At 32.7% G+C, this 23,477-nt stretch overlaps 1 long non-coding RNA gene across 13 annotated transcripts in view; it reads left to right on the top strand.

Annotated features, from left to right (window-relative positions):
• The first annotated feature begins 660 nt into the window (after positions 1-660).
• The window catches only part of LOC141411000 (uncharacterized), a 483,550-nt gene continuing 460,733 nt past the window's right edge, over positions 661-23,477 (top strand). For 11 of the 13 annotated variants that reach the window (XR_012435849.1, XR_012435847.1, XR_012435852.1 and 8 more), the window contains exon 1: positions 661-826. This is a non-coding gene — a long non-coding RNA (uncharacterized lncRNA). The remainder of the gene's footprint in view (positions 827-23,477) is intronic. The other 2 variants (XR_012435850.1, XR_012435842.1) reach the window with 2 other exon arrangements.

The raw sequence follows: 23,477 nt of genomic DNA, 5'->3' as shown, positions 1-23,477 counted from the left end.
ATCCAGGGGATTCTGTGTAAATATTTATACTTAGTCTATGATTTCTGTTTAATGTCCCATATGGATATTTTACCTTATATATTATATTACATTAGCTATAATAGTATGTTGATTTATTATCATCATGAATATTTATTTATTGCTTATGATAAACACAAGAAAAACTGAATGAAAATTCATTCATACTACTGAGCATTCAATTCCTATCAGTTTTTTATTAAGTCTATCTAATGTTCACTGGAGTGAACAGTGACCATGACTTTTATATTACAGTACTGCACAAAGCAAAGACTAAAGCTTACCCCTCACTTTATATGTAGAGAGAAGAGCTAATATAAATCTTGGATTGCCAAGGTATAGTTCAATTCAATGTAGTATGTATATAACCCAGAAGAGAGCAGTGATAGTGCATTTAAGCTGCAGAATAGAATAGCTTTGAACTGTGCCAGCTATGTGTTCTTGAGGATGTTATTTAATATTTTTTGTTGCTGTCTGTTATCCAGGCAATTGGAAATAAATCATCATAATATGTTTGCAAATATTCCAGGAGTTAATAAACACGAGACATTTAGTACAGAATCTGCACTGGCAAGGTCTGTTAGAGTTCTTAGCTATTACTCATTAGCTTGTTATCCATGCCATTTTGGCACCGAGGTTACAAAGACCTTGGCCTTGTGTGCTTTCTTTTTTGTCTCAGTTTCAACATGACTAATATGTGAATAATAATTCCTTTTTTTAACCCCACAGGGTTATTTTGCAAAGTAAATACAATAATGGGTGCTGGAGGCATTCAGCTGTAGTTAAAAGAATTCAGTTTTCAAGAAAGGTAAGACTGGCCTCAAATCTTTGTTACTGGATTGTTTTCCCATTGAACATCTTGAATGTCATTGTTAAAATGCAAATAAGATCTCATCTGTTATTTCCTTTTTCTTTCTATTATCCTTTGAATACAATCAACAATCCTCAGATTCATAGGCAAAGTTCTGTGTGGAGTGGTCCATTCCTGTGCTTCTATTTTTCCCATCAACAACCAGAATGCTACCTCCCTGCTTTTCCATGATTTCCTTCTCTTTGCAAGAAATGATTTCACATCAGGGCTTTTAAATTAGCATGTTTCTCTAGTTAGGATTATACTTTGTCTTCATCCAGTTTATCTTTTCAACTTTTGTTTATATTCAGGATCTCTTTTCAGTTGTCACTTTCTCAGTTATGCGTACTTTTTAAAAAATCCCTGAAATTAGATTAGTTTATTCTGTTGATTTGGAATTGATTAAATAGTAATGTAGATTCTGAATACACAGGACTACACAGATGTGCTTTGTCTTTCATAAGCCAGAAATGTTTCCTCTTTGCTCTGAATGCCAAGTTACTTCACAGAACGATTGGAAAATTAAATGAAGACTGACACATCACATTTTTGTTCAGTTTACATGAAAATCTTGGTTATTCTTAGAAGAAATCATTCTACTGATTTCTTCCTCTCCTGGATATGTGAAAAATAGTATCTATTTATTATTTATGTTAAATTCATAAGAAAGGAACAAATACCCAGTTTGTTCTCCTTATACTGAGTTATGCTATGCATAAGGCAGTTTGATCACACAAGTCTGCATTTTCCCAATCTCATGACTTTTTTTTAATTAAGTCAGTTTTTTTATCATATGGTTAAAATCATAGTTTCTGGAGTTAATAACTTTATGTACCATTAAATAAGCTACTTTTTCCATCCAAACATCAAATCTTTCATTAGTAAAGTAGAAATGATAAAGGAATAACTATGCTGGTTTGTGCTGAGAATCAAAGTAGATAATTTGAAAAGTGTGTGGTCCTAGTACAGAAATAAGTTTTATCCATATGACTATCACTAGAATAACCACCTACACAGTTCTTACAGGTTTTTAATTTAGTTGATTGTTATAATAATTATTTTAAGCAAATGTAACTCATAATCCTATGTAGAAAAAGGAAGTTTGAGTTTTAAATAATTTATATATCCTTGCTCTTATTTGTAGGAAGAGGCTGCAAATGAATTGAGTTGACCCATGCATAAAAATCAAAATTCCATATTTTATCTATTTTAATATAAATTTGTAGTGTATAAATGTACAAATGTATATGAATTTGTGTGTTGGGCTTGTTTTTGAGTACCCAAAACACTTAGCTAATTATTGACTGGTTTGTTATTGGGGAGAATGAAAATTAATGATTAAGTTCATTTCAACTAACTCTCTATTGAGTAACTAATATGAGTAATAGAATGAGTATCTAAGCATCATAATATTATTGCCATAAAAATGAGTCTGTTTTGGAAAACAGTCATTTGTAATATATAACCAAAGTATGTGCACACCAGTCAGATAACTGAAATGCACCCAACCTGTGAGTATGCTCTCACAAACAGAGTTAAAAGGAATGTTTATGACCTCATTTGTAACTAGAACAATCCTGGGAGTTTGGGAAATCCCTTTTAAATCCCCAATTTAATAGAAGTTATCTAGCTAAAATCCCACCAATTAATACTTGTATTAGCTATTTCTTTAGCTTAATTGAATACATGCCATTTACTGTTCAAGGACTTTTAACTACTGTCTCAGCTGAGACTTTAAAAACAGCTGTTATTGTGACACAAATCTGGTAAGAGATCAGGAATATTTCACTTTGTTGAGAAAATTGAGCATGCTGATGATTTTAAAATGAAAGTTTATAACTATACTGAAACCAATTTTCATGCAATATTTCATAGCAGCACTTGAAATAAAGCAGCATTGTAACTAATTTTCTATCACTTGGGATTTTGAGTCTGATAGAGTTCTTGGATCAGAAAAATATTGGTTCTACACATGCAAGTACTTTCAACACTGTGTACTGAATGTATCTGACTTCTGAGATAAGGCTTCCCTTTTGCAGTGTTGTGATTAAATACATTAATATAATTATTTATATGTACCCAGAGGCTACTAGCATTACAATAAAGCTCATTATTTTTGGACACGTGTAGGTGTGGAGATAGTTAAATTTGAACTGAGGTACCAAAAAACACAAGTTCACCCTTCAAAAAACAACAAATCTGAGCTATGATTATAACTGATGGATTATCATCTCTAAGGGATGACACCAACATCTGTGTTAAATGTTCTAACTAATTTGACTACAAATGTTCTCAATATGTGTTTTTCATAAGATTGAACATAAAAAATTACGTAGTTACACAGAAAAGTAGTGGAGCATTTTATGGGATATGCTTTAAAAATCCTTTGTTCTATGGAAAATTTGTAGGAAAATGGTTAAAAATTTATATTAGAATGCTCATTTGGTTATTTGTAAAATTTCTCTGAATATAGCAAGCCATTTAAAAATAGCTTTGTATATACAAGAATCTATCTTGTGAGTTTTGTCTCTCAGCTCTCCTGGTTATTTTCTTGGGTAATCATCAAACAATCCTAAAGTAGACTATACCATTAGGCCCAAGCTGTATTGATGGTTAGCTTTTACAGGACACAAATACAATAGATATAAACACTGTTCAAAGGGTAATCATCAAAGACAGGTATGACATGGATGATTGCATTGTACTAATCACAGAATCTTTTGTCTCCTGTCCTGTGTTCACAAGACTTTGCTTAAGTTAACTCTCTGGATTCCTGCTTCAGTTTTGGAGCTCTGATAATTTTTTTCTCTCACAATTTTGTTTTTCCTTCACTGTAGTCATCCATTTAAAAATATAGCATAAGCATATTTCATCTATCATCATGTATTTTTCATGTATTTTGTTTTTGCATGAGTTTTAAGGATATGTAGTGTTCATACATACATTCATTAATTGACTAGTTACAGGCTTTCAACATATGGGTGAAATTTTTCACTCAAATGTAATTATAGAAAATGATGTTTAACTATACCTGGTTTTAAAGATAATTCAAATAATATAAGCTTGTATATAAAACTACTAATGTGATTTTAAAAGTAAGTAGACTATAATATTGATGTAAATGTAGTAAATATCATAATAAAATTTATATTGCTTCTATCTGACCTTTTAGAAAATAATTATTAGAAGGAATTTTATTGTTAAAATCTCAAAAAAGCCATGAGGAATTGAGAAATCTCTCTAGTGAAATGAACAGATAACTTCCATTTTATGACATAAATAAAGCATAATGTGTTTTAAATAAATGATTTAAGTACCATAAATATAAAACATATAAATAAGAATATGATGAGCAAGATTTGTTAGAAAATTATTAAATAACATTAAATAATTGAATAAATTTGTTGATACACCACATATGGGAAAATCAATATTAAAAATGTATCATATCTTCAAATTGCTTCATAGTTTTAATATAATCTCAATCCAATCATCACACACATTTTAGGAGAAAAATAATTCTGCAAAGTTAGGCGTCCAGCCCGTGGGAGCAGGGAGGGTACTTGTAAACTATGCTTTCTGTTTACCTGCAGTGCTGGGTCTCTGGCTCAGAGCTGTACAGGAGCTGACTGGCCACTCTGGCATGGAGCTAAATCCTCAAACCAGACAACTCCTGCTGGTCTACCATTTGTCCTGTGGCTTCAGCTACTCAGAAAGCTAAGACAGTAGGACCAAGAGTCCAGCGCAGCACCGGCAACATAGTAAGACCCTGCCTCTTATATTAAAGAATAAAAATGGAAAATAAAAAGAAACCTTCAATACCTTTTTGTTTTATGATAGAAAACTTACAAACTATTTTTGAAAAGTATGTTTCAAAAAGCCAGGAGACATAATATATTAGGTTTGCTGGGAATGTTAACAGCTATTTTTAAAGCAAATAAAATTAGTATCTCAGTAACATTTACATTAATAACTAATAGGTTTTATTTATTTAAAAAGGGTATGAACAAGCTATTTTTGTCAGTGTCATTTTGGTTTTCTTGTGGACTATTTCAGAGTAATGCAATTTGGAGACCACTCATCCTGTAATTTCTTTCTTCTCTCTTCCATAACGTCTCATTCTGTATTTTTGAGCATTTTTATATATTCAAAGAAAATTTCCCACTGAAATTTTACATTGTAACTGAATGTCTTTTATAAGATAAGGATTATGCTTATCTTTCCCTTTGTCAATGACCATATTGAGTTCTCATTTCATCAGGAAAAAAAGTTATTTTTGGCAACCAAGCTTCTATATCAAATCCTTCAAAAGTTTGTTGCTCAATTTGCCTTCTTTTGATTTTGTGTGCAAAATTCAGCATGTAGTTGTTGTAACCGAAAACTTAGGATTCATATTTTCATAGTAAATTATATCAAGAATGTCTCCCAAAAGACTTCTATTTTTTTTAAATTCTATGTGCTTTACTGACCTTCTTAACTATCTTTGTACAAAATCAGAAGCTGCAGTTTCACTGAGGTGAAAATTAGAATACTTAACATGGTTTCCAAGTTTATTGTCAGGGACTCTATCACTGTGCTTTTATCTTCCTGGTCATTTTCTATGCCTTCTAGAGAGTGCTTAGAACATCATTTTCATTTTCTGTCTCCTTAATCTCTTTCTATGATTGCATTATTGTTAAATAAGGAGCTGGAATTATTTGATTAAATAACATTTTAAAATTAATGCTAATTTTATTGACAGTTCAGAGTACTGAATGGAGTTATTGCTGATAGCAAATTTGGGACTGTTGTTTAACATGGTCACTTTGGTAAGATGTCTTATTCTGTTTATAAAGGGCTCCTAAGATTCTTAAATGTAGTTCTGGAAAACAAATTGCCACCTGAAGACAATCATAAATTGGAGTCAAGAGGATGTGGAGACGAATTTGCACCTCTCCCTTCCACAATCCAAATATTTGTTATGGAATTCAAATCCAGTCTTTCAAAGTTGAAAGAAAGGAATTTATTTCAGCTGACCTCAGGCTGGCACGGGAAGAGCATTGGAAGTCTCTGAGACATTTTCCAATCCATTTTCATACTTATTTTTAAATAATATTTGCACTTTTCTGTCCCTTTCTTTCATGAGCATAAAGTAGAATCTTTCAGAAACTAAGGAGTATATAGTATCATAACAGAGTGAGGGCAGAAGCAGTTTATAAGAATCCAGGTGTCTTTTATTAAATCAGACATTTTAAAAAGAAAAAGCAAAGCCACCTTTTCCTTTAATTTGGATGTTTTCATAAAACTAGGATCAGTGAAGTTAGCCAGATTCAGAAGGCCAAAAGTTGCATGCTTTCTCTCATATGTAGAATATAGCTCTAACAAAAAACAGCAATACATGAAAATTGGTCACACTAAGGGGAGGTCTCATACAAGAGAGGGAGGGTAAAAGAAGAAAGTTAATAAGGTGAATATGGTTGATGCACTCTCTATACAAGAATGAATATAGAATTTTTAAACCTGTTGAAATCACCAAAGAAGGGGACTAAGGTAGAGAGAAGAAAAATAGAGGAGATGAACCAATTCAGATTATATATATATATATATATATAAAAACTTCCATATATATATATATATATATACATATATATGTATACATACATGTAAGTGCTACAAGGGAACTCCCTGTATAGCAATCCTGAACAAGCAAAAATGTCAGTTTTTCTTTTACAAAATCAGAGAACAGGAAAGCAGAACAGGTCCTTTTGGGTAGGAGGAGTTGGTACCAGTGGGAGGAGGAAGGATATGGGAAAAGAGCATACATAGGTAGAATATAGTGTAAATATTGTGTACACATGCATGTAAATGGAAAAATGATACCTGCTGAAACTATTCCAGAAATGGAGAGAAGAGGAGAAAAAGGAGAATGATGGAGGGGGTGAATTAAAGTATGATATATTTGATATATTATAAATGTTTTTGTAAATGTCACAGTGTACCCCCACACTACAATAAAAAATAATAAATTGGATTATTAAAAATAGAATCAGTTTTAAATAATAGGTATTTTTCTTGCTCATGCTTAATGGATCAACGTACATTAAAGATTCTCAATTTTAGTTTCACATAGTACAAATTATAAATATAATTCATTACTATATCTTAAAATTTTATTTATTTAAAGGGAAAGTTAATTTTTAACATGATATTAAATTTTTAAAGTAGCAGACAGGATTTACATACATGAGAATAAAGTGAAATTAAGTGATTTTTTTTCCCTTAATGTGTGCAGGAATTTTTCTCTAACAAAATATTCGTATTTGTGTTAAAGGAAAAGGCTTACCTATATGTATTTTTTTAATTTAATAAATTTTATATATCTATATACCTTCATAACCAACACCCCAAATCAGATATAGAACATTTTCAAAAATGTCCCTTTTGACTTTTTTAAAGGAAAACACCTTCTCCAAAATACTTTTTACCACAGTTATAGATGTTTTGCCTATTTATGGAGATTCTCGGAATCGCAGCCTAACAATACGTTATTATAGAATGGTCATTGTTGTTGAGCGTGGCAGCATTCTCTTTTTATCATAGCATTTTATTACATCTTATGAGTATTATGCAGTGTATTTTCTATCACATGCTTCATAACCATTACTGCACATAGAATTTGGTGGAAAAGTGAGTTCATGTTTCTTGAGTATATTACTTGGGAGTAGAATTCCTAGGTTTTAAGATAGTTTCAGCAGACGTTATTTCCAAATCCAAATGGATTTATGTAATCTATGTTACCATTAGTAACTCAACTGTTGTTTCAAATCGTTTGTAACTATTAACATTGCCTAGCTTTCCAATTTTAGTCATGTTGGTATGTGTGTGCCCTGGTATCTTGTACTTACTTAAATTTTATTTCACTAATTACCAATACTCTTTAGCCCTTTCCATGTGACTATTGACCAGTTGAATGTCTATTTTGTGAGATGCTGTTTCAAATATTTATATACTGTATATTATATGTAGATGTTATGCGTATTTTCTATGCTATACAAATATATCTCTGCCTTCCACAAACTGAGCATATTATTAACTAGAACAGAGTCATTAATATTTACTTTGCTAAGCATTCATTATTTTATTCTTTAAGAAATCTTTGACTACTCAAATATAAATGTATAACACATTTCATACTATTTTCAACTGAAGCATCATTTTTTATATTTTATATGGCCAGCCCAGAAAGAATTAGGGAGACCTTATCACAGAAATAAAATAACAGCGGAAGAGCTGGGGACTTCGTTCACATGGTAATGCACTTGCCTCAAGTATGAGGCTTTGGGTTCACACACACACACACACACACACACACACACACGTTTTCAGGAAATAAGCACTCAATTTGCATTTTTTAAACATTACCATTTTTTTGTGGGACTGGGGTTTGTACTCAGGGCTTTGTGCTTGTAAAGAAGGTGTGCTGCCACTTGAGTCACATCTCCAGCTCTGGTTATTTAGGAGATGGGGTCCCGTGAACTATTTTCCTGGACAGGCCTCTAGAACAGTAATCCTCTTGATCGCAGCCTCCCAAAAAGCTGGATTATAGGTGTTAGACACTGGCACATGCCAAAACATTGACATTTATGGTATGTATTGAATCATAAATTGAGTTTAAATCTACCTTTTAAATTTGATGTCTCTTATTTTAATCTTGACTTTAATAATTTTATATTTTACTTATTACTTTGGATGGACTCCTTTTCAGAATTTTATTTTGTCTCCACTATTGGCTTATTTGATATGCTGATTTAATTGATACGTCTAGGGTTTATATTATTCATACTTCTCAAACTCTCTTTAAATAATTTTTCATCACTTTGTATATAATGTAAAAATCATAATACCGTATTTCCATCTCAATCTGTGGCTAGTAATGTGATATATTCAGACTCATAATTGCTTAAATGTAATTTTAAAATGAGATGGAAGGCTTTATATATTTACTTACATATTTTTGATTTATGGCACTTTTAATTATTTTCTACAAATTTAAGTTTCTGTCAACTTGAAGAAATTCTCACATCCTTACAGAAAAAATAAGCTTCCATCAAATTCTCTTAGCTTTGTCTCTGATCAAGTCTTTGTCTTAATTTTAAGCATGTTCTCTTTGGGGGAAGAAATAAGAATTATCTCAACTTTCTACAGGACCACATATCCATTTCATTTTCTTGCCCTCTTTATGTTTAACAGATGTTTAATAATAAGCAGTCCCAAGACAGTAGAAAACAAAGTTAAATACATGCCCAAATATATGTGGATACAAAGTTAAATACATGCCCAAATATATGTGGATATGTCATATTTATAAATAAATGCATTTAAATGTCATAAATTTATTTGCAGGAAGATGATTTATCAATCATCAGTAGAAAACAGATAGATAGATGATAGGTCAGTAGAGATAGCTATAATTGTAAATTGTATAATTTTAATTTAACTCAGGATAGTCTTACGAGAAGCCAATTGTCATAAAGAGAAATACCTAACTGAAAAAAATTGTATTTGTCATTTGCCAATCTCTCAATATCTGGAATTAAAGGCTAACTTGTTCTTTACCTGAAAGCAGAAAAGAAGATTCCACACATTTCATTAAAGTAGGTGGAATTAATTAGTATAAATATATTCTTTGTTTTCTATACTAAATGCCAATTTTACTTCCAACATAGTATTTCCCAGTTTCTATAATTTTTGGGATTTTATAGAACCTGTTGGTTCCCTTACATTGACAGTATAATCATTTTCCAGACTATTCTCAAACTCAATGGACAATCATTTACATTGTTAACATTTTCATTTGTACACATAGTCAGACATAGTTGTCTCTAATTTTTATATTCTATAAGTTAATACTTATAGAATGATATGTAATATGTGGCTCTCAGTGGAACTCTTGTAACAATCTGCTTTCTTTGTATAGGGTGAAATTTATGTTGCTCTAACTTTTATTTACACATAAATCCAAATAGAAGCCCCATCTTTTTCCTAACTCATTTCTGTCCTATCATATGAGCAGTCTATTTTGAACATGCAGTTTGGGATGAAATTCCCTTGGTCTTACTTCCTCACTTACTACCATTCATCTACTACCCATGGCCAGAAAGCATATACTTGCCTGATCTTTCAGTGACCCACTTCTTCTTCAATAAGTTATAATCAATTTTACTTTATCATATTAAATGTGTTTCTGTTGGGCTGGAGGAGTGGATCAAGCTATGAGTGCCTGCCTACAAACGTGATGTCCTGAGTTCAAACCCCAGTGCTGCCAAAAAAAAAGATGCTTAAATTAAATGTGTTTCTGTACAGAAAGAAAAAAATGGAAATAATATGGGTGTAACTTGCCATATTGAGCCAAGAACTTGAGCAGTATAACTTAGAATGTATAAGCTTTCTTAATTTGCTACTGTGTTATTTTTAATTTATATGTGTTTTACACCAATGGCAAGCATTTAATGTCTTATTAAAGTGATATCTTCATGAAGACATTTAGGATATTAGTAAATTTAAAAGTGTATCTTAATAAATGATCTTTGTTCATGAACACACTTTATATTTTACTTGAAACATAGCAGGTAATGCTCAAAATTAGTAGATTTTTTTTGTTGAATAGCATTTGTACTGTCAGAAAAAATGCATTTTTTTGTTCATCCTACTTCTTAGTTCTTTATAAAAATTTTAATTTGACAAAAGCATAGTGCCAAATGGCTTGCTATACTTTTACTAATGCCATCAAAACACAATCTATAAATACTGAACTCAATGAACAATAAATCAACTCAGAGAACAGTAATATAATTACTAAATATTAAAAGGCACTCTATTGTCTTATTGAGCATGCATAGTAAATTAGAAAATCTTATATATGTTAGAAGCATATATCCATAGAGAAGGAATATTCAAAATAAGAATTCAAAATACTAGTAAAGTTTTTTTTTTCATTTTCTTCAGTCTGTATTTGAAATTACATTATTAAGGGACTAGATACCAGCCAAAAAACTTTATAGTAGTTGTAAAAGTGCAAATGTCATCGAATAAAGAAAGTCTGCTTTGCTGGTAAACTTGGAATTTTTCTTCAGGTTTATAATTTATTGTTAGAGTTTATGTAAATTCATTTGCATATTCATTATATTATGTACTATCCAACTTTTTCTTTAAAACTTGAGTGTGTATTAGCATTACATTTGTAATAGTATGCAAAATGATGTCATGTAAATAATAATGACAATGAAACTCACTTCCTGTTGAAAGTAAATTTAAATAATGAATTCATATTACTACCTATATGTTGTCTAGCAAAATGACTAAAATGTACTTGTGCACATATTTGAAAACAAAGTGTTTTCACTAAAGTTCCTAAGTCAGTAGCCTTAGAGATTCTATTTGTGCTCTGAAGTCTACTGCTTGTCACTCCAAGAAGTCTAATCATTATATTCTTATTTTATCATGGTGCAAACTCTTAACATGAGATCTACTCTCATAACAGATTTTTAAGTGTAAAAGAAAGTGTTATCCATGTGCATATTGCTGTACAGCAGAGTTTTAGAACTTTTCTTGCATGACTAAAATTTCATAAAAACAAAGCAAAACAACCAATAAAACTACCAATCAAGGGATATTGTTGTCACACATTGAAATGAAAATTTTCTATGTATTAAGCAAGCCACTATAAATATGAGATTAAATATGATTATTAAACAAAGAGGAGGATCAAATCTGATGACTAATATGATGATTTATATGGCTCTTTCTGGATTCCAATTGATAGAAGACTTTGGAATGGGAAACTGACTTCTGGGGAGTAGTATTGCTATAATGGTTTCCAGTTGCTTTTGCTAATCATCCAGAATTGTTCTCATTGTAGCTACTCTCAACTAACACACCTGAACATAGCTTACTGACAGGTGTAGAATGGTCAAGAGAGTCACATATGCTTCTGAGGAAAACTACAAGTATTCTCACACAAAATTAATCTCTGATCACTCTATTTATTTATAAATATTCATCAAGTGAATTTCACATTACATAGACTTACATACAGTGAAGTCTTAGAGAGAGATAGTAATAAAAATGGCCAAACTTCAATTTAAAACTAACAATATTATGTTCAGAAAGTCAGAGACGAAATCTACATAAAAAAACAAAGGTCTAGTGTCTTTCATTAGTATTTAACCTAAGCTATCTTACCACCTTATTTCCAATTTTATGTTTCTTAAGCACATTATTTCCCAGGTATACACAACAGTGTATAGATGAAAACTGTCTACCTTTATTACTGTAATACAAAGGAAAAAATACATAAAATATTTATTAAACTGCTGGAAATTTTTATTCTCTGACAAAAGATCTATGAACACTTAACAATGTTAAAAAGAAGTTTATTGATATATGATCAGAAGCATTAAAAACATACCCAAATCGAAAAGGATTGAGTAGAAAAAAAGGTAAACTCTGTCATACTGTGGAATCAATAAAACATTAATTATAGAAATAATACATAAGCCTAAAACTTTCTTATAATGTTGAATAAAAAAGGTGAAGAATTTTAGTGTTATGATTTTTGTTAGATAGGTATATGTCAATTTTGACAAGAGAAAGAGGACAGAAAATGCCCTGCCCAAGAGGGAGGGCTGGCACCAGTGGGAGAGATGAGGTATTGGGGAAAGGGGTTAGGAAGGTAATATGGCACAATGAAATGTGTACACATGTAAGTAAATGCAAAAATGGTACCTGTTGAAACTACTTCAGGAATCGGGGGATGGAGGGGGTGAAGGAGATGGTTAAGGAGGTGAATTCATATATGATATATTTGATATATTCTAATAAATTGTGTAAATGCCACAATGTACTACCACTCATCACAATAAAGAAAAAAGAAAGAATAAGATTTCAAGTGAAATATTTTTCAAATTCTTTTACTATGTTACTGGAAAGCTATAAACCAAAATATGAAAAATATTTAGTGAGCAATATTATGATACTTTAACAATTCTCCTAAAATAATACATTCAGGAAAGCTAAGGAAGGCATGAATCAAACTTGGTCTGCCTCATTCTCATCCATATACCATTTTTGCGTTTACTTGCATGTAAATTTCCCATACACCAATGAAAAGAAAACTAAAATGACATACATTCCTTTCCCATATACCAATGAAAAGAGAACTAAAATGACATCCATGCTCATCCTAAATTCTGAATGCTAATGTTGGTGTCATATTTTAATATGAGCAGCATATATTCATTGTAAGTAATTAACATTGTAGTTGATAAACTCAAATTGCATATATTTATCCAAGATCATCATAAAATCAAACTAAGTGATTCATAGATGGAGATGACATGTTAGGCACATAGGAAAACAACACAAATATGGAAATATATAAATTTGAGGAATATAAAATTGTAATTTGAGATTTTCTTATCTGGTAGAAATACAAGATGCCTTATAACTGTTAAAATTAGTAATAATGAATATGAAGTTACACATTTATGTGAAGGAGATAATATTCCTAAGGTAAAAGTGTGATAACCTAGGTTTTCATGTGAAAAAAATCCAGATTATTGTAGTCAATTGTAAGAATGATCATTGCAATCTATGGAGAACTAAGGCAGTGTTAGTGAAATTTCCATGTGTAAAGTAGTACTTTACCACTGCTACCGACTGGTGATTTGGGCCAGAACTCTAATTCCTTGGAAACTATAATATACCACTGAGGAATTCATGGCTTCTTACATGGGGATTCATTTAATTGCCTTAGCAGCCCACTACTATTAAAGAAAACAAATAATTGTGTTCAACTTTGTGAAGGACAAAAATTAAAGAAAAATAGAATCCCCTGTGTAAAAGTTACTATCCTCCCATCCTCTCACTCCTAGAAAATGTTCATTCATGTTAACTTAACATCATACCTCTATGTTTCCTTTAATATATGCTCTTTTCTGAAGGGAGAATATTTTGCTATTTTCATTACATGTAATTATTATATAAAGGGATTTCATTGTAGTGTTTCCATATGTGCATATAATATACCCTGATCAAGCCCACTTCCTCTATCACTTCCCCACATCTCCCATCACAACTTTCTGAAACAAGTTCACCAATTTTTTTGTTCTTATTTTTATAATGCTTAAAGAATTTTGCACTCCTGTCATTCATTTTTAAGGGCTAGATTGGTTAACATTATGATCTCTAGTTATATCCATTTTCCTGCAAAGGACATAATTTCATTCTTCTTTGTGGATGAATTCTACACTATTGTGTATATTTAGCACATTTTCTTTATCTCCCTATTAGTTGAAGGGCACCTAGGCTGATTTCATAGCTTGGCTGTTCTGAGTAATGTTACTATAAATGTGGGAATTCAAGTGTCTTGACTGTGTGCTGACTTACATACCTTTGGCTATATGCACAGGAGTGGTATAACAGGATCATATGATAATTCTATCATCATTATTTAAGGGATCTCCATAACTAATTTACATAGATGCCTAAGTAATTTACATTCCCACTGACAGTGTATAAAGGTCCTTTTTTCCCTCACATCCTTGACAGCATTTTTGATTATTTTCTATCAATGGCTAGCATCAGCCAGCCATTCAAACTGGGATAAGATGGAGTCCCACTGATGTTTCGAGAATTTAGAAGGACCATGTCACAATAATACAAACTACTCTTTTCTTGTCAATGAAATACTAATGACAATCAAATAATCACTAGCTGAAGATAATCCAGTAATCAATCATTGTGAGACTGCTGATCAAGTTCACATAGTCAAAAAGTGACAAAACTAGGACTTAATTGTATATAACATCATAGATGTCCTCTAGAACCTAGGATGAGCCTTTCCAGAAATATGCATTGGCACTGAAATGCTATGCATTAATTATATGCCTTAATGATGGTAAAGACAGGGAACACTCTAAAACAGTCTCTAAAATAGCTACACTTCTGATAGCATAGTTTTAAAGATACATACCATAGAGTAGAATAGTTGAGTTCTATAGTGAATATTTTTAGACATAGTGAATTAACTTTGCATGGTATATTTACTTTTACTCATAAAATTCTGGGCAAAGAGAAATATATAACATGTATTGAATCCTATTGACAGGATAGGCATTAGAAGTAATAATACTCTAGAGATATTAATTCTTTTAGGATGTTGGTTTAGAGTACTAATAAGTTCTTTAATTTATAAGTTCATATGAGGGAAATGATGAGCAATTAAATGTTCAAGTTTAAATGACTAGGAAATACATAGTTAGGCAGAAAAAAAACAGAGAAGCCAAGCATAATCCTTGTAAAATGGTTGTAGGTTGTATTAAATGTGAAATGGAATCTCAATTGACCCTTATCAAAACTCCAAATGAGTTACTACTGATAATATGTCTACTGTCTTGGAGTAAGATGGAATGGTTGACAGAGATACTGCTGATTGTGTTTTTTTCAAAACAGACTAAGACTAAAGTAAAGGATGGGGAGAGGTAAGAGATATCTAGATTCTTTGAAAGATATCTAGAAAAAGGAACAATCATTTTTATTTTTAATCCTTTGATTAGTATTTCAAAAGTTCTGCAGGGGTGTGGAATTAGTGGTAGAGCACTTGTCCAGCAAACATGAGGTCATCAGATCAAATACCAGTACTGTAAAAAAAAAAGCCCTACTAATTATTTTTGCTTTTTAGTAGAAATGTTTGATATTTTATGCATAATTTGGTCTAGTTTCAGAACTTAACTATCAATAATGTCGCTGTTTATATGATGAAAGTTACCTAGAAATCCAAAGGAGCAATTTAAAGATTATCTTGGTCACAGTATTTCTTTCTTCTCTTTTTTGCTACGTTTCTTGCAAACACTAGCATGCATGGCAGAATTATATTCCAAATTGTTGATAAGACATTGTCACTAGCATTCTGCCTTTGTCAGAGGACACTGGAATAAATCAGTGAGAAAGAAAAATGAGAATGGAAGAAGGTAGGAGCTGGACATTTTAGCAGAAAGTAATAGCATAAAGGTGTAATAGTGTAAGTCATTTTTCAGGAAAGCTGGCAGGTTTACAGGGGTTACCTATCTTATGCTAACCATATTGTCTCCTTTTATTTGAATTAAATATGATACAATGTTACCAGGGTACAGTCAAGTAGATGGATCAAATGCAGCTTGGACTATGCCAAAATAATGATTTTTGGAATGGTGGTATACACTGCAGAAGAAGGCTAGTAGTTGGGAAAGAAATTTTATAAAATTATCTAATGCTACATTTATAGTTGTCAATTTTCTACTTGCTCACATTTCCCTCAAGATAGCTGAGTTAAGAGGACCTCAATTCTTTTTTTTCACTAAAATACAAGATATTATATGAGGAAATGTTGCAATGAGTTTAAGTCAACAAGGTTTTAAAAATAAAATTGACTCATTTTTAAAGTGACTTAAAATCAAAACGAGTTATCATCAGGAGGATGAATTGGGTCATATTAATAAAATGGAAAATGCATGAACAACCTGATGAAACTTGGCAGTTCCATCATCACAAACATTCTCTCCTGAGATAATGAACTTGACAATAACTCTTCTTATTCTTACAATGTGATAGCACAAAGTCATTGTGCAAAATCTCAGAATGAGGGCAATTCATGCTGACTACAGAATCATTCCACAGAGACAAGGAAAGCTTGTGATTGATGCATTATTATAAAGCAACCCTTTCGTGTTCTCAGAGAAAGAACAAGAATAAGAGTGACGTGGTTCTACTTGTAATATCTTGGCAATGCTGCCAGAAATCTCACATAATGGTGAATGACTTGCAGAAGCCGGTTGTTTGAATTAATTTATCCAAGTGTTAAAATGACCATGAAATTTTCAGCAGCAAATGTTTTCTTCAAAATGAGTAGTTCAGCAAGACTTCATCTATTCAACTCACTTCTCAGCAGAACTTAGATTTATCCAAGCATTTCTGAGGTATAATTACAGTTTACCATGCACTTTCCCATCACCATCACTGCCCATTACCAACCCAAATGGACTTCTCATGAGCAGCACCATGTATGCTAGTTTATACCCCAAGCCATTTTAATATGTTCTTTTATGTTAAGAAAATGCTCTACATCTATCTAGAATGTATATTGTGAATCTATAAATTGAAATAATCTCAAAGACAGTTAAGTCATTAGTATCTAATATGCTAAAAGAAATATTAGTTGCCATTTCTCAAATAATGTTATGATTCTCACAGAATTAAATATGAAATATTATTAAACCCTTTAGGTACTTTGTGGGGGTTGTGGGATCTCAAAGAACCTGTCTGCCTGTGATAATAGGTGGCAGAGTTGGAATATATGATGAATGACCTCAGCCATATGTTCTTATTTCTCAGTAATCATGCACAGTGAAAAGGATTGATTGAAAAGCATAAGCAGCTACATGCTAAAATGTTTAATTGTCCCAGTATATGATTGTCATTGAAAAATAGCTGTGCTAAAAAGCCAGCTTAACTGGGGTACAGAACAAAACTAAAACGGACAACATTCTCAAGTTGACACTTTGATACAATTTTACTTTCATATTTGAAATATTCTAAAATCATTACATGAAGTGATTATGTGGCAAGTACAGGCAGTGGTGTATCATGTTAAAAGCATGGGTACTGGCATTAGAAAGATCTGTTTTAAATACCAGTAACACTTCCATTATGGTTGCCACTCACTTTAGGCAAGTTTTAAAATTTCCAATTCTTTGGTTTCTGATATATATGGAAATAATTTTTTTCTTGGTTCCAAGATGGTGACTAGAGGGAGGAAGTAGATAACGTGAGCTCCATAAAGGAAAAATCTTGCTGATATGCTGGAGACACACCTGGCAGTGAAAACCACCAAGAAGAAGCAAAAATCCAACACCCCTGAAACCCCAGCCTGTACAGAGGCCATGTTATACAGAGAAACCAGGAGGGCTCCCACACCACCAGACGCCAGCTTCTAACCTGCTTGGTAGACACAGAACAACAGGTGAGCAAATAAGTTGCACACAATATCCCCACAGCCACTCCTGGGATAAACCAGCATAGCCTCTGGACAGACTGACCTCTGCCCCACAAAAAAAACCCCAAAAAACCCTGAATGATAAACAAAGAATTTAAAAAGACACATAGCAAAGAGGATGGGGTACCTTGATCTCTGGAGAAGGAGGGACAGGCATCCATGTGAACTGTAAATAAACAAGCCTGCAGGAGAAGGTGGGTTTGGTGGCTCCTTCCAGTGAGCTTGGGCTGGGCAAGGTTTCCAACAGTGGCACACTCCTCTGGAGAGTGGGGAAAGGAAGTTCCCCATGCAAACTCTAAATATACAAGGACTGCAGCTATAGCAGGCTGGCAGGGCTCCACACTGGGGAAAAAAGGAGGGGCAGGTGCCCAAGAGAACCCTAAATAAATAAAGCCTGCTGGGGTAGGTGGATGTGACAGTCACCCCAAGTGAATGGCAATAAATAAAGCCTGATGCAGCAGGCGGCTGGCAGTAGGTAGCAAGTGAGCCACAACCTGAAACAGAGCAGATACAGGTTCACAAAGCTGTCTCTTACCTAAACACCTGGTGAGAAAACTACAGTGCTACTCATTAAATAACAACACCAGGACTGGATGTTGAAGGAGGAACACCACAACTACTAAGACTGAAATGGCATGGTCTCTAGACCTGAAATTTTTATTCTTTTATAGTTTCATGTATCTTTTCTATTTTTTCTTTCTTGAATTATTTTTTTCTTTTTATTATTATTATTTTGTTCTTCTCTTTTCTCCTTTGGTGTGACAATGACAGAGCTACTACTCAAAGACCAACACCAGGATTGGATATGGAAGGAATAACAGCAGAACTATTAAGACTGAAACTATTACATTTGAACCTGGGATTTTTTTCTTTCTTTTCTTCTTTATTCTTTTTGTTCTGTCTCTCTAATGCTTGCTTAGTTCACTGTTAATTAGTACACTATCTCTCCCTGCTTATTTCTTTGGCTTTTTTTTTCTTCTTGTTTTTGTTGGTGGGGGTGGTGTTTTTTTTTTTCCTTTTTCCTTTCCTTCTTTACTCTCTTTCTCCTCTTACACTTCCATTTTAGATACCATTATTCTTACTATTACAAACTAGATAATACTAAATTACACAAGTACAGGGACAGTAACACCACCAAGTGGATTGATGGGAAGATGAAAAAGGGATGGAAACCATTTTCCCCCCAATAATAAATTAGTACAGGAACCAGACGGAAATGAAGAAAACAGATACCCAGATCCAGACTCCAACAAAACAAAGATAAACTATGCCAAAGAGCTCAATGAAGGCAACAAGACTTATCTGAAAGAAGAACTCCTGCAAGTAATCAATGAGAATTTTATAGAGATGATACTCGATATGGTCAACCAAAATGTACAGGAGACACTCAAGAAATTCCAAGACAACAAAAATAAAGAGTGTTAGAAAGCACAAGAACAAATAAAACCATAGAATCACTGCATAAACACCAAAGTGAAACAAAGAACACTATAAATAAACAGATAAATGAACTCAGGATGAAAATTGACAATATTAAAGAGGAAGTGACTCATGATATACAAAACCTCAGAAAAAAGAATGAAACAGAAATGCAAAACAAAATGGAAGGTCATTCCAGTAGACTAGAACAAGCAGAAGACAGAATCTCAGAACTCAAAGATGAAATGGCAATTAAAGGAAAAGCTGAAGAACTATTAGTTAGACAACTCAAGACCTGTGAAAGGAATATGCAAGAATTCAATGACTCCATCAAAAGACCAAACCTGAGACTCATGGACATTGAAGAAAGAGAAGAGGGGCAAACAAAAGGAATTCATAACATATTCAACAAAATAATAACAGAAAATTTTCCAATTATAGAGAAAACTTTGCCCATTCAGGTACAGGAAGCCTACAGGACACCAAACAGATCTGACCAAAATAGAACTACTCCATGACATATAATCATTAAAACAACAAGCACAGAGTATAGAGAAAGAATATTGACGGCTGTAAGAGAGAAAAAACAAGTAACTTACAAAGGTTAACCTGTCAAAATCACAGCAGATTTCTCAATGGAAACATTAAAAGCAAGAAGAGCATGGGGTGAGGTCTTCTGGGCACTGAATAAAAATAACTTCAACCCTAGGATACTCTATACAGCAAAACTATCATTCAAAATGGATTGAGCAATAAAAATCTTCCAAGATAAGCAGAGACCAAAAGCCACCTCTACAAAAGATTCTTCAAGGGATCCTGCACACAGAAAGTGAAAGCCAACATAACCATGAAAGGGCAGACTGTATCAAACCACAGGAGAAGAAAAGGCAAGAAAGTAGAGAGTAATATTTGATTCAGCTGCACACAATCAAACCCTTAAACAACTAAAACAACTAAATGACAGGAATCACCACATACCTATCAATACTAACATTCAATGTTAACAGACTTAATTCCCCCATCAAAAGACACTGTTTGGCAAAATGGATTAAAAAGGAAGATCCAACAATTTGTGCTTACAGGAGACCCATCTCATTGACAGAAATAAACACAGGATTAGGGTGAAAGGCTGGAAGAAGACTTACCAACCCAATGGCCCCCAAAAATGGGCAGGAGTAGCAATACTTATCTTGGACAAAGTAGACTTCAAATCTACATTGATCAAACGAGATGAAGAAGGATATTCCATACTAAAAAGGGGAAATACACCAAAAGGAAATAACAATTATCAACCTATATGCCCTCAACATCAATGCACCCAACTTCATCAAACATATTCTAAGGACCTAAAAACATATATAAACTCCAACACGGTAGTAGTGGGAGAGTTCAATATTCCCCTATCACCAATAGATAGGTCATCCAAATAAAAAATCAATAAAGAAATCCTAAGTCTAAATTGTATCATAGAGCAAATGTACCTAGTCGATGTCTACAGGACATTTCATCTAACCTCTACACAATATATGTTCTTCTCAGCAGCCCATGGAATCTTCTCCAAAACTGATCATATCCTAGGGCACAATGCAAACCTCAGCAAACATAAGAAAATAAAAATAATGTCATGCATTCTATCTGATCACAATGCATTAAAACTAGAACTCAACAACAAAAATAATAACAAAAAACATGAAAACAGTTGGAAACTGAACAACACATTGCTCAATGACGAATCGCTCATCAATGAAAGAAAAGAGGAAATTAAAAGGTTCCTGGAAGTTAATGAAAAGACAACACGACCCATCGGAACCTATGGGACATAGCAAAGGCAGTCCTAAGAGGAAAGTTTATAGTCATGAAAGCATATAGTAAAAAGACATAAAGATCTCAAATCAATGACCTAATGATACATCTCAAACTCCTAGGAAAACAGGAACAAGCAAACCCCAAAGAAACAGTAGGAGAGGAATAATAAAAATAAGAGCTGAAATCAATGAAATAAAACAAACAAACAAAAAAAAACCATACAAAGAATTAATAAACCAAAAAGTTTGGTTCTTTGAAAAAATAAAATATAAGATTGACAGACTCCTGGCAATCCTGGAGGTATCACAATACTTGACTTCAAACTATATTACAAAGCAATAGTAATAAAAACAGCATGGTACTGGCACAAAAACAGACATGAAGACCAGTGGAACAGAATAGAAGACCTTGATATGAATCCACACAACTATATCCAACTTTTTTTTGACAAAGGCACTAAAAATAAATGATGGAGAAAAAAACAGACTCTTCAACAAAAGCTGTTGGCAAAACTGGATAGCAGTCTGTAAAAAACTGAAACTAGATCCAAGTTTATTACCCTGTACTAGTATTAACTCAAAATGTGTCAAGGACCTTAATATCAGACCCCAAACTCTAAAGTTGGTACAGGAAAGAGTAGGAAACATTTTGGAAGAAATAGGTATAGGCAAGGACTTCCTCAATAGAATCCCAGCAGCTAAGCAACTAAGAGAAAGTATAGACAAATGGGACTTCATAAAACTAAAAAGCTTCTGCTCAACAAAAGAAATGGTCTCTAAACTGAAGAGACCACCCACAGAGTGGGAGAAAATATTTGCCAGCTATACATCAGACAAAGGACTGATAACCAGAATATGCAGGGAACTCAAAAACTAAACTCTCCCAAATTTAATGAATCAATAAAGAAATGGTCAAGTGAACTAAACAGAACTTCCTCAAAAGAGGAAATTCAAATGGCCAAAAAAACACACAAAAAAATGCTCACCATCTCTAGCATAAAAGAAATGCAAATCAAAATCACACTAAGATTCCACCTCACCCCTGTTAGAATAGCTATCATTAGAAACACCACCAAAAACATGTGTTGGCAAGGATGTGGAGAAAAAGGAACCCTTGTGCACTGCTGGTGGGAATGCAAACTAGTACAACCACTCTGGAAATTTAGAATGTAGCATTCTACATTCTAAATGTAGAGGAGTCTCCCTGTATAGCTATCCTTATCTCAACTAGCAAAAACCCTTTGTCCTTCTTATTATTGTTTATATTCTCTCTTCAAGAAAATTAGAGATAAGGACAGAACAGTCTGTGCCTGGAAGCGAGGGGATAGGGGGGAGATGGAGGGGGTGGGTGGAAAAGGGAGGGTGCGGGGGGAAGTGGGGAGAAATGACCCAAATATTGTATGCATATATGAACAAAAGATATGTTTTAAAAAATAATAATTTTTTTCTTTAGACATGGGATATGTTATGATTATATCATCCTGGTTAAGAGTAAGTGCTCACTATATATTATCACTTTTCATTACAGATGACTTTTGCTAGGCATCACTTAAGACATTTTTAGATGAGGATCCCAATTCCATTTTTCCCTAGTTTCTCTGAACTCCAAATTAATGTATTATTATTATGCAATATTGTTAATTTCATTTGATGTTTTCAACTTGTGGGCACAGATATATTTCTAAAAATAAAATGAATTACAATATGTAGACATTTACAATAGATAATAATGCAATATTTTGCCATTTTTGAAAAGCCAGTTTTACTATATATAGTTGGCCAGTTCTACAGGCAATTTGTAAACATCCTACTATTGTAGATTGAACAAAAAGGTATTGTGTAATTTTGCTGTCCTTATAGAGAAATAAATCGCCCAAGGTAACACATCAAATGTTAGATGAAATATTGTAACTTGTACTTACTAAATCAAAAGATAATGCTATCACTATAGCCAACTGCTTATTGCCATCTGTACATTGCCTGAGTTAAATCTCTCTCTGTTGCATTTGCCCTAATCTTGGAAATAAATTAAAATATTTTCTAAGCTTTCTATAGTCATAGTCCAATTATGGCAAGAAAAATTCAGTATCTTTATATCATTCATATTTTGCTTTGCTTGACATGCTTAGATCTTCTTGAAGTAACAGAGTTTTCCCAGGATGGTATAACACAATAAAAGAACTCTCAATTTGGATTTCAGCCCAAATGCAAACACTGGCTTAAATAGACAATAAATATTAGTGTTAAACATTAGAAACACATTGAGACGAGCAATAAAGTCTCATAGGAAATCTAACTATGAGTTATACTCAGATAC

This window comes from Castor canadensis, chromosome 9 (genome assembly GCF_047511655.1).
Source record: "Castor canadensis chromosome 9, mCasCan1.hap1v2, whole genome shotgun sequence".
Classification (NCBI taxonomy): domain Eukaryota; kingdom Metazoa; phylum Chordata; class Mammalia; order Rodentia; family Castoridae; genus Castor; species Castor canadensis.
This window is presented reverse-complemented; position numbering and strand designations above follow the sequence as displayed.